This window comes from Octopus bimaculoides, chromosome 5, assembly GCF_001194135.2.
Source record: "Octopus bimaculoides isolate UCB-OBI-ISO-001 chromosome 5, ASM119413v2, whole genome shotgun sequence".
Lineage (NCBI taxonomy): Eukaryota > Metazoa > Mollusca > Cephalopoda > Octopoda > Octopodidae > Octopus > Octopus bimaculoides.
This window is the reverse complement of record NC_068985.1, coordinates 34,088,188-34,098,236: the sequence shown is the minus strand read 5'-3', so window position 1 is coordinate 34,098,236 and position 10,049 is coordinate 34,088,188.

Genomic DNA, 10,049 nt, shown 5'->3' with positions numbered 1-10,049 from the left:
GTCTTCCTGGGCCTACCTCTTCCACGGGTTCCCTATACATATATATACGACGGGCTTCTTTCAGTTTCCGTCTACCAAATCCACTCACAAGTCTTTGGTCGGCCCGAGGCTATAGTAGAAGACACTTGCCCAAGGTGCCACGCAGTGGGACTGAACCCGGAACCATGTGGTTGGTAAGCAAGCTACTTACCACACAGCCACTCCTGTTTTCAATTTCCATAGTTAAAAAGCAAGAACAATTAAAACTCACTAACACAAGAATGCCATTTTAAACATTAATATGCATCAGCTATCTACTCTTCCTCGCCACTCGCTTCCCTCCCCCCCTCTCTCTCTCTCTCTCTCTCATTTAATATGCATAAGAGATAAGAGGAGCAGTGACTTCAGCTTATTATTCAATGTGTTGTTTAAATTTGATAACAGAAGTGTGTCTGTGTGCATGTGTATATGCTGATATATATAAAAAAAATTTTTTTTAAATAAGCATATATAAATCCACTGTATGCATTGCCCCACTTCCTGGAGCTGAGTAATAATGTGTGTGTATGCATGGAGAGAAACAGAGAGTGCAAAAGAGAGACAACTACTGGTATATCAAATACCATACAACATAAATCTTTGTTTTATTAAAATTATCTCCATTTCTAGAGTATGTGCCACAATAACCAAGCAGCAATTAAAACTAGTTTCATATGAAGAAGAGAGATAATATCAAGAATCAAAAATTCTCTGAAGTTGAATGTCATTAAGGAAAAGAAAGTTTTGGTATACGAGGATAGCTGTGAACACATATATCCACCTCAAAAAGCACCATCAACACAACAATTACCTCCCTTATACCCAGTACTCAAGGAACTTAGACATACAAAATAAAAGGGTAGAACACATTAATGGCCCAGTAACTTTACATATTTTAAACAAAACAAGCTAAGTAAAATAATTCTGAAGGGCCAATGGCATATAATTGAACAATGTAGACAAATATAGGTATATCAAATATAATACAGCATAAATTCTCGATTTATTAAAATTATCATCACCTCAAGAGGAGGTTGTAATTACCAAATAGTAACTCAGACAAGCTCCTTAGAACAAGGGAAGATAATCTTAAAAATCAAATGCATACCACTGGGCACTCTGAGTTATTTCATTCTTTCTCTATATATGTTAGTCCTTTGGCTACTGGAAATAAGGTGGGTTAATTGTGTTCATGTTGCCTATTGAGGTAGGAACAAATGTCCACAATTGTTCACTCAGCTCTACACAATGAGCTCATTTTTTAATTTTACCGCATGTCAACTTTGGAAAACTTTTGACTCTTGAATGTCAATTTCAGAGAATTTACTCATAAGATTATCTCCCCTTCTCTTATGAATATGGCCAATTTGAACATAAAACAGGTATAATATTGGACCAGATGTGGCTGGTTTAAATGCTAAAGGGTTAAACTATATATATTTTTTTATGTGTATGGATATATATATATATATATATATATACACACACACACACACACACACACACATCTACAGAGTGAATAGAGGTGGGTATAGCATCACATGATGTGGAAGACAACTGGAGGTTTCTATGGGACAACTTGCTGAGGGCCACTGACCAGATCTGTGGATGGTGCAAAGTCCCCTCTCGACACAAGGTAACATGGTTGTGGAACAATGTTGTTGACAAGGCCATTAGGGAAAAGAAACAGGCTTGGAAGGACTGGAAGAATGGTGGTATCAGGGAATTCTATCAGACTGCTGGAAGGAAAGCTAGGAGACACGTTTATTTAGCCAGAGGGGAAGTAGATAAGAAAAAATTTGCCAGTTCTGTGCCGTGAGGACCAAAGATTTGAGGTATTCCGTGTTGCAAGACTGTGTGAGAGAGAATCATGATGTCATAGAAGAGAAATGTGTCCACATGGATGATGGTTTGCTTGCATTAAATGAGACTGCAAAGAGAGAGGTTTGGAGACACCACTATGAAAGGTTGCTAAATAAAGTGAATGAATGGGAGAGTATGCTGAATGCTGGCTCAACAGAGGGACCAGCTATCTGAATTGACAGTACCTTGGTAGATAAAGCAATTAAGGGTGTGAAGACATGGAAAGCCCCTGGCCCATCACGAATCACCGCAGAGATGCTCAAAATATCTGGTGGTGTCGGCTATAGCCTAGTCACCAGTATAGTCAACCAGGTGATACGTGAAAGAGTCATGCCCAGTGACTTGTGTAGCAGCACCATACTCAACTGCTACAAAGGTAAAGGTGACGCTTTAGATATAAATAATTACAAAGGTATCAAGTTGTTGGATCAGGTCACGGAGAGGGTCATAGCCCCAACTAATTAGGGAGAGAGTCAGTCTAGATGAGATGCAGTTTGGGTTCGTGCCAGGGAAAAGCACCACTGATGCTATATTTCTGGTAAGACAGCTGCAGGAGAAATACCTAGCCAAAGATAAACCTCTGTACCTGGCTTTCATTGACATGGAGAAAGCCTTTGACAGGGTCCCCCGATCCCTTATCTGGTGGTCAATGAGGAAACTAGGGATAGATGAATGGTTAGTGAGAGCTGTGCAAGCCATGTACAGGGATGCTGTCAGTAAGGTGAAGGTTGGCAACAAGTACATTGAAGAATTCCAGGTAGGGATAGGGGTCCATCAAGGTTCAGTCCTCAGCCCCCTCTTATTCATCATAGTCCTCCAGGCAATAACAGAGGAACTCAAGACAGGATGCCCCTGGGAGCTCCTCTATGCTGATGACCTTGCTCTAATTGCTGAGTGACTACCAAAACTAGAGGAAAAGTTTCAGGTGTGGAAGCAAGGATTAGAATTGAAGGGCCTTACAGTCAACCTAGCTGAAACCAAAGTCCTAATAAGTAGGAAGGCAGACGAACCACAAATCCCTTCAGGTAGATGACCCTGCTCAATCTGTATAAAAGGTGTAGATAGAAACTTTATAAGATGTACCCAGTGTAAGCTATGGACACATAAGAGGTGCAGCAATATCAAAGGAAAGCTAACTGGGAAGATAGTTTTTGTATGTGGCAGATGCTCAGGAGCAATAAACACTGAAAATATGCAGAGAACAACTTCTGTCAGATTCCGGGGAGAAAAACTAAAAGTAGTTGATAGCTTTCATTACCTAGGTGACCAAGTCAGTAGCGGGGGGTGGATGCTCTGAAAGTGTAGCTGCTAGTATAAGAATAGCCTGGGCAAAGTACAGAGAGCTCCTACCTCACCTGGTGACAAAGGGCCTCTCGCTCAGAGTAAAAGGTAGACTGTATAATGCATGTGTATGAACAGCCATGCTACATGGCAGTGAAACATGGGCCATGACTGCTGAGGACATGCGCAAGCTTGCAAGGAATGAAGACAATATGCTTCATTGAATGAAGCCTGTGGAAGAGGTAGACCCAGGAAGACCTGGGATGAGGTGGTGAAGCACAACCATCGAACATTGGGCCTCATTGAGGCAATGACTAGTGACCAAGACCTTTGGAGATATGTTGTGCTTGAGAAGCCCGACAAGCCAAGTGAGACCATAACCCATGGTCTATGCCAGTGTTGTATAGCCAGTCCACTTATGAGTACTCTTCGTTCATTAGACAATAAATTTTGCCTGTGAAGACCTGTTGAGGCAAGTGAAATTAAAATCGCTGATGTGGCCAATGACAGTACTGCCTGATTGGCACTCGTGCTAGTGAAACATTAAAAGCACCATCCGAGCGTGATCGATGCCAGAGCTGCTGACTGACTCCCATGCCGGTGGCATGTAAAAAGCACCATTCAAGCATGATCGTTACCAGCTTCAGCTTACTGGCACATGTGCCAGTGGCACACGAAAAACAACATTCAAGCAGGTGGCCTTTCATTGAAGGCTGCCATTTTCTTTGTGATATCCAAAATGAATAAGGATCATTTAGTGTAGATATGTCTTTTTCTTCTGCAAGCTCCTTCCACTAGGATCCCTTAACAGTCTTTAACTGAACATTCATCCTTCATAGCTATTTCATAACTCAACCAATGCAATGTGTGATCTTGCACACTAGATCTGAGTCTGCTGATGATCATTTTTATTCTCTCAGCTCTTTTGGAATACATTGCTCATGCATGTTAAAATATCTAACAGAGCATATTGAGCTCATTTTTTCCAACCTTTACACCAAATTCACTTACTATGTCTTGCTACCATACAACCTTGGAATCTGCCTTCATTTTGAGAGAAAAGTCTTTGCTGAACTTTTACAACCCTTTCTTTGGCTACTATACTTTTACAATATCCACCTCCACTACTCATAAGATTACCTAGGTTACAGAAGCTGTGAATAAATTTTTGTAAGCCTTCTAGGTAGTTGTAAGAATTTGTTTCATGGATTTTCTTAATGCTTACTATATCTATACATCCAGCTCTGTAGTTTTTTCTTTTTAGTCATTCTGCCTGTGAACCTACTAAAGCTTATTTTACACCCATAATTTACAGTGAATACACAGTATTGAATTCTTACTAATTTCTTTTAAGTATATTGAACATGGCCATTGTCCAGATGATAGTAGTGTTCTGTATTTGTTCCTGCTAACTTTTATATTTGCTAGGCTTACTTTTGTGAATTCAAGTCTAGGTTTCAGCTTTAGAAACCAAGCTCACAGCATTCAAGGGATTCTAGGATATTTCATTGCAACAAATCATCTGCTAGCTCTGCATTCTCAAATATCTCTGGAATTAAAATTCTCTTGAAATACAGATAAGGTTTGGTGATAGCAAGAGTATCCAGTCATAAAAAATCTTGCCTCAAGTACATCTCTATCTAACTCTTGCTAGCATAGAAAAACAGACATTAAACAAATATGTGTGTGTGTGTACACACACACACACACACACACACACACAGGGAGAGAGAGAAAGGCATAATCATACCTATTTCGTTATTGCCCACAAGGGGCTAAACATAGAGGGAACAAACAAAAACAGACGAACGGATTAAGTCGATTACATCGACCCCAGTGCGTAACTGGTACTTAATTTATCGACCCCGAAAGGATGAAAGGCAAAGTCGACCTCGGCGGAATTTGAACTCAGAACGTAACGGCAGACGAAATACCGCTAAGCATTTCGCCCGGCGTGCTAACGATTCTGCCAGCTCGCCGCATAATCATACCAATCACATAAATACACACTAACAAGAAAATTTTAAAACAATCTACTGGATAACTTTCTCTCATTTGTACTAATATTTGTTGACTTTTGTCTAACTTTGAATGCATCCAGCCACCTGTTAACATAGAAGCTATTCCTAAACTTTAGAAATATTCCATATTTCTTACCCAACAATGGAGCAGAAACTTTAATCCAGCCAATTTCCTAAAGGTGATGTCTGCAGCTATATAGAATCCATTCTCTTCATCACTCATCTCTCAACAAGGACTCCAATAACAAAGATGTTCATTTTCCTTATTTCATTTTCATTTCTATGTTCAGTTTCTCTTTTCCTCATTCCATTTAGTCTATCTACTGTTTCTACGGCTTTTAAAATCTGTTGTTAGGCTATCTGTTATTCTCATTAAGCACATATATTTAAGGTGGCAAACTGGCAGAGTTGTTAGCACACTGGACGAAATGCTTAGCAGTTTTTCACCCGTCACTACATTCTGAGTTCAAACTCCGCCAAGGTTGACTTTGCCTTTCATTCTTTCGGGGTCAATAAACTAAGTACCAGTTGTGTACTGGGGTCGAGTTAATTGATTGGCCCACTCACCCAAAATTTCAGGCCTTGTGCCTATAGTAGAAAGGATTAAGTACACATATTTCAAAATACTTTTCTCTGAAGTCAACATCCTCAGGGACTACAATGCTCACAACTTCTTTCATCTCTTGTACTGTCACTGCTGACACAGAGGCTGCATCATTTGCCATCCTTAAATATCTGCACCATTTCGTCTACTGATGACTGACATACCAACTTCCCAAACACAACATTAAATTTGGCATCACAGTCTCTAACACTTTCTGGATCATTTGAGCAAGACAACCTACCCCACATTATTTTTATTGCACAAACTCTTTATCTCCACTACTTGACCAAATCCTCTTCCCATTATCATGGAAGCCTTCCAAGTGGCATTTGCTGATCTCTTGGATACTGCATGGGTCCACTTGTTGTCTGTGAACCTTGTGACATGTCCAGCTCAGTGGAACTTGTGCTTTCATTATTCACTCCACTCCATTCTCAAATTATTTCATATCAAATGTGCTCTCTTACTGATATTCCTAGAATGGATCTTTCCATGCCACTTTGTGTTGTAGACAACTGATGTTCTATCCTTTTTCATAGTAGCCCACATCTCACTTGCATATAAGAGCACAGGTAGGATGGTGCTATTGAAGAGTCTGGCATGTACAGCATTGTCTGGCTTTGTTTGGAGCACATTTTTGAGATTTCAGCATCCATATCTCAGAGCACATTCACTGTGTGCCCTATGTAGACACACTCCTTTACTTCCTCAATTTCATCACTTCCCACTTCTACTCAGCCTTGTACTACATCTTCTGACTGCATATATATTTTTCTTTTTCATGTGGTTCATTTTAAGACCTACTGCTAAGCTGAGTGCTTAGCTCTATCAGCATGGTCTGTGGCTGGTCTGTGATTTCAGCAATGAGTACAATGACATACAATCCAACAAATCTGGAAGAGGTCAACCACCTGTACAAACCTACCAACACAAGAATGCCCTTTAGAAAACAATAAATCAGCAAGTGCATTTGTGTACTGCACACACTGCAACCTCACCTAAAATAATAACCAGTACCTCCGTTTTCTTACCAAAGCAATCTCGACTAATTTTACAAAACCCTCTTACCAGCCACTTCAGAACAAGATAATGGTTCTGTATGAACCACTCCTACTGATAAACCCATCACCTTTGATATCTGTTTTGATTTCAGTTCCATACAGTGCATATATGCAGACACATGTGCACACACACAGACTTGCACATACACACATGCACACTTATGCACCCATACATTTACACACATATACATACATACATGCACATACACATGCACAAAAACAACAAAATTCATTCCAACGTCTCTTCTCAAAACCCCACCTTATTCACTAAACAAACAGAAAATTTGCCAAAGGCAAAAAACATTTTTCTTCACTCCAATCCATTAACACAACAGGATGTGATGATATTTATTCTAAACTTAAATGGTATGCATCCAAGGTAGTTCCTGTCTCAACCAATCTTTTGACTCTAAGCAGTAACTTACACCCCAAACTATCAAAGTAGATGACAGAAAATGAGGGAGTGCTGAAAAGTTCCAGGCTTTAAGAGTATCACGAAAGGCCTAGTTGGAGGCTCAACCTTCCAAGTTCTTTTTAGAGGTCTTAGAAAAACTAAAGAACAACTGCAATAAGAGTGTGAATCTGAGAGGGGAATATGTTGAATAAAATCATAATGAACTGATCCTCCTGTATTTACTTTTACCCAAAGCCAGGAACTTTTCAGCAATCCCTCATATTCATGCTCAAAAATTTATGCCTTTGATATGCCAATTATTAACCAATCACCTTCGTGTATAACATCTAAAACAACCATTTCCTTTAACTTGAATTTTTTCCTCTCTTCATTGACTACTTACAAAGATTTCTGTAAAACCACACTTACCACAGATTTGGTTTCTTGGATTGTACTAATATTCTCTAGCCCCTGAAAACTTTGAATTAATGCTCACATTTTTGACACCACCAAACCCTTCAATTATATCTAGCATAACAACAATCTAGCAATGATATTCACCTGTGGGTACCAATTAAGTTTTAATCTCTTGGATCTTAAGTTTCATTTCTGAAAATGCCATTATTTTCTTTCTAAATTTTTCTAATTATTTTTTCAATACTTTATTTCATATTATTCTTTCCTAATATTATTGTTAGTCTTTTGCTTGAAGATATACTCCTACAGACTTTGTATATAAAGGCACAAAGTTCCAAACAATGTCAGCAGACTACAGGACATGGTATCTCAGCATGACTTCACTTCTTAGTGGTAGATAACACTTTGGTTTGTTTGAATGAAGTTAGACAGGAATTGTTCCAATATAGAAAACAACAAAGCATTTGCTTGTATGTGCTGAAGGTTGTCCAACTGGAATTAATTCAGTATATGCATACAAGACAGCAAGGATCAAAATAATATGTACACTTAAATATATATGAGTATTTGGTGAGGAGGGTGAGTGTACTTATTTTAGAACCGTACTTGCTTGACAAATGACTTAATCTGAGATCATTTGTTAAAACTAAAGTTATTACACTGGGAAAAAGTCATAGTGGCCATTTACAAAACACATTCTGTTATATTCATATTTTGTTTATTTCTTTATAGTATTGTATTCATTAAAGGTACTATTCTACATTTATGCCCTGGTCAATGATACACTTCCGCTACATCATACACTGTTAGAAACTTCTTGATACTTTATAGTTCATGACGTCTGTCCAGAAAGAATACAAAATTTTTAAAAGCAAAAATATTGCTTTACTTACAATTTAATCAGATATCTTCCCTTAAAAGTATTTCCCTCCACTATAACACTGCACTAAACAGTTTGAAACACATCTTGGAATGCATTTTCAGGGTTAATGTGTAATTCTTAAAATAAATTTTCTTTGATCTCTTCCAACATCTGAAATCAATCATTATTTCAAGTGGAATTCAACTTTAGGAATAAAACCAATGTCTGCAAGAGCCAAATCTGGGTAGTAGCGTAGGTGGAAGATGAGAGCTACCTTGTGCTTTGCCAGAAAGTTATGGAATAGGAATGGCACATGAGCACATACATTTGTTGTGGTCCAGCATCCAAGTTCTCTTTGCCCATGTATCAGGCCTCTTCCTTCACACTCTCTCTCACATCTCAGAACGTCCAAGTAAAACTCAGACCATATGACTAGAATAACTCCAGATGAATATCTTCCAATCAACAACACCTTCACATCTGGTTGACTTCAATTTTTTTTTTTTTTGCTACAGATCTAATGATCCAGTCCATTATGATGACTGCCTTTTTTTGTTTCAGCATAATAGCCATACACCCAAGTTTCATTACCTTCTATAACACTTTACAGAAAGTTTCCATCAACATTCGAACAATCAAATACTTCTGAATGGCTGAGACTCAGTTTTTTTTTTTGTTTATCAAACAACATATGGACTACAAATTTTGAGACAACACAATACATCTTCAATTTTCTTTCAAAATGCTGTAGCACAAATTTTTACAGATGCTAACATCTTTGTAAACTGCACAAGTCAATCAGGTGACAATTTTCATGGATCACTGCATATATTTTTACAATATGATCATCATCAGTTAAAATGGAATGATGTCTAGATTTGGAATCTTCTTCAGTGAATGCTCCTTCAAATTTGAAACACTGGAACTACTCATAGCATTGTGCACAGTTCAAACAATATTCTCCTGTTGTAGCATTAGAAAAGTTTGTTTTTCTCACAATATGAAATAGAATTTCACAAAAACATTGATTTTCTAAATCCTTAATTGTTTAACTTGCAACAAATTACCAAGTAGTCTCACATATATACACTGAAGTACATGTAAACTGTTGACTAGCTGATGTGATGTAGTTATTATTAGACTGAAGGGCAAAGTCAACCACACACAATACTGCTGCCAGCCCAAAATGAAACTGGACTTCAAAAGTTTGTTTTTTATTGGGTACACATTGTACTAGTCTACCACAAAATAAAATGGAAGTGAATATAATGCTGCAGGTGTATCAAATAGCTAACATGACTTTTCCATTATGTAATTATTACACACATTTGCACGTATGTGTGTGTGTGTGCATGTAAGTGTGTGTGTGTGTGTGTGTGTGTGTGTGTGTGTGTGTGTACATGTATTTGTATATATATACAATGATGCTTGCCAAAATGAGTGATATAGAAAACATTAAATTTTAGCAAAGCTAAGAAACCTCTCTGTTTAAGATCTATTTTTAATTATAAATCATGGTATATGGCCT